Below are 3329 nucleotides of genomic sequence, written 5' to 3'. Positions count from 1 at the left end.
GCCAGCCTGGTCTACAGAGTGAGTTGCAGGACAGCCAGAGCTATACAGAGAAAGCCTGTCTTGAAAAACAGCAACAAAACAAAACAAAAACAACAAAAAAAGAATTATGTGGTCAAGTAGAGAGACAAGTTGCACCCAACACCTTAGTGTTTTTAATATTTTATTATTAGTGTGTGTGTGTGTGTGAGAGAGAGAGAGAGAGAGAGAGAGAGAGAGAGAAAGAGAGCAAATAAGTATTTGCCTACATGTATGTATGTGCACCATTTAAGTGCTATACCCCTAGGAGCCAGAAGAGGACACTATCCTTGTTGGAGTTACATTGTTAGGAATTGTACCTGAGTCCTCTGCAAGAGCGGCCAGTGCTCTTAACCATAGAGCCATCTCTCCAGCACCTCTAATATTAGCTTATTCAAAGGCAAGGATAAACAATAAAAGAGGTCCTTATCATAAAGACCTAATGTTGTCAGTGTTGTAACAGCATTGTGATGAGAATAAACTGTTGCCCCAGGACCCTGGGAATGGTAAGTCCCTCTGGTCTGCCTCAGGTGGAGTTAGTAACTATAAGGTGCAGAGTTGCTGCCTGGGAAATGCAAAATTCTGGAAGTAGGCCTCCAGAACACAGTGGCTGTGACTTATGATACCATTTGCATAAAACTGTTTAAAATGTGGTCATGGTTCAGTATGTAGAGCAACTGTCTGGAATTCCTCAGTGAGGGGCTGGGGTCATTCCTTAGTCTCCGTGAAGGATTATCTACATTGGGTTGGCCTATTGTGTACTGGCTTAATTAAATTCACTGATGTAAAAAGGCCCAGTCCACTGTGGGTGGCACCATTCCCTAGGCAGGGCCTGGTCATTAGAAATCCAGTGGAGCACAAACAAGCACATGAACATGCAGTCATTCATTCATCCTCTTCTGACTGGGGGNGGGGGTGGGGGTGGTGGTGGTGGTGAGAACAGCTATTCAAATTTTCTGTTGCTTTGACTCTCCTGCTATAACTTGGGCTAGAACCTGGAACCGTGAGCTAAACCAAACTAAGTTGCTTAAGTTGCTGTGGTGGTTTGAATAAGATGTACTTCAGTAGGCTCAAATATTCGAATACTTGGCCCCCAGTATTTTAATTTTCTCTTTTGTGTATGGGTGTTTTGCGTGCATCCTTGTCTGAGCACCATGTCTATTCAGTGTCCACAGAAGCCAGCAGAGGGTGTTGGATCCCCTGGAACTGGAATTCCAGGCAGTTGTGGGGCATCATATAGGTGTGGGGGGAGTCGAGCTCAGATCCTCTTAGAAGAGTAGCCAATGCCCTTTCTCCATGAGCCATTTCTCCAGCCCTATCTACCAATCAATCAGTACTCACTGAGGGTCAGATCTGTCCATGTGGCTGTATGGTAGAAGGAGAAACCTCTCTACTCTCAGGGTTGATAGCTGAGTCTCTGGAACAATTGACCACTGGTAGGATAAAAAGAAGGTAGACTTACCATGTGGCATCCTTGTATGTGACCCGAGAAGGCAGAGGAAATTATGCAAACAGCCAATGAACTCCAGCAGCCCTTTCCACAGAGAGAGGCCAATGCAGACAGCTTGACTTAGGAGGAAGGGGCCGTGGAGACCAGTGTCCCTGGCCTTGGAGCTGTCTCCTGGCTTCATTTCCAGTCAATCAGCTAATTTTTCTGGAGGCAATGGGGAGGCATAGAGATTCTATGTTCTTTGGCCAGTAATGGAAATTCACAGATTTTTTTTTTCTTGCATTTCCTGTTTTTCAGCAGTAGCTCCCCACCCCCACCTAGGGAGAGCCATTGGAGTAAAGCTGGACCCTTGCACCTGACTGCCGAAAATCAGAGTAAAGAGTCAGAGAAGGAATGTTTTCCAGCTAAGTAGCTGTAGCGGGTTCCATAAAGAAGAGTGCATACCCAAGAAATGAGTGCCACCACTCCCGGAACACAGCCCAATCGAGTCTCTTGATCATGATTCCATAGGATTCTGTGGCTTCCTAAGCTACCCTGCTCCAAGGACGCTTGTGGTTTACAAGGCTTAAAGTAAAGTTGGGAGGTGGGGGACAGAGCTTGGCTGGTAAAACAGCTTGCCTAGTATGCAGTAAGGGCCTGGGGTTCATCTCCAGAGCCCCCAACTGTGTGGTGATACACACCTGTAATTCCAGCACTTGGAATTAGAAGCAGGAAGATCAGGAATTCAAGGTTATCCCTGTTGTGGGATGTTCACCAGAGAAGGCTGTTCAGACGTGGTTTAAGCCAATAGAAAGTCTTTATTAGCCTGATGGTGACTACACTGGGTGTTTGTGATCCCTCCCTGTTGTAGCCCAGTGCCTTTCTCAAGATAAGCTTTTAAGCACAAAAGCCATATTCTGGGTTGACATACTTCAGTTAACAAGAACAGTTAGCTAGAAGCAGAATTACAGAAGCCAAAAAAGAAGGTTAGTGCATTTAGAGACTTTCCCAGAACAATGCACTCTGATGGATTAGGTCTTTGCTTTTGTTTTGGCTGCTGGTTCTGTTTCTGTGCTGAGTTTTATAGCCTGAATGGTATTTCCATTATGGAGTCAGTTGTGCTAAGGTCTGGAGTCCTGTTATAATCCCAAACCAGGTAGGGAGTTTGTGGGTAGCTTGGGAGACATGAAACCCTGTGTTGAGAAAATAGAAGGGCTAGAGTATAACTAACTTTTTCAATCCTTTTTTTTTTTTTAATTTTTTGAGACAGGGTTTTTCTGTGTTCCCCTGGCTGTCCTGGAACTCACTCTGTAGACCCAGGCTGGCCTCGAACTTAGAAATTCACCTCTCTCTGCCTCCCGAGTGCTGGGATTAAAGGCATGCGCCACCATGCCCAGCTCAATCGTTATTTTTTTTTTTTTAAAGATTTATTTATTTATTATATGTAAGTACACTGTAGCTGTCTTCAGACACTCCAGAAGAGGGCGCCAGATCTCGTTACGGATGGTTGTGAGCCACCATGTGGTTGCTGGGATTTGAACTCTGGACCTTCGGAAGAGCAGTCGGGTGCTCTTACCCACTGAGCCATCTCACCAGCCCCAATCCTTATTTTTAATGAAGGTTTTAAAATGCTTTAACCTCCCTTTTAGCCCATCACCCACCAGAAGTAGTGGAGAAGAAAGGATACGGGGGAGAGAAAGGTTCTTTGGAGTAACTCCCGTCTGTGCTGTCTGGAAATCATTAGTTCAGTTCACAGGTTCACAGTGGCAGCTTGATCCGCTCACAAACATTTCACTGATACCAGCAGTCCAGTTCGGTAGAGTCGGGTTAGCAAACACTAATCAATAGCAGATCTCAGCCTCAGCTCAAATCAGTCGGAGGGACT

The 3329-nt window shown here is 45.5% G+C and overlaps 1 long non-coding RNA gene across 1 annotated transcript in view; it reads right to left on the bottom strand.

Annotated features, from left to right (window-relative positions):
• Positions 1-1577, bottom strand: part of LOC110293929 — an 11826-nt gene extending 10249 nt beyond the window's left edge. The window contains exon 1 of the long non-coding RNA XR_002377895.1: positions 1478-1577. This is a non-coding gene — a long non-coding RNA (uncharacterized LOC110293929). The remainder of the gene's footprint in view (positions 1-1477) is intronic.
• Between the last annotated feature and the right edge of the window lie 1752 nt (positions 1578-3329).

This window comes from Mus caroli, chromosome 5, assembly GCF_900094665.2.
Source record: "Mus caroli chromosome 5, CAROLI_EIJ_v1.1, whole genome shotgun sequence".
Taxonomy (NCBI): Eukaryota; Metazoa; Chordata; class Mammalia; order Rodentia; family Muridae; genus Mus; species Mus caroli.
Note: the sequence above shows the minus strand (reverse complement) of the source record. Positions and strands in the feature narration are given on the sequence as shown.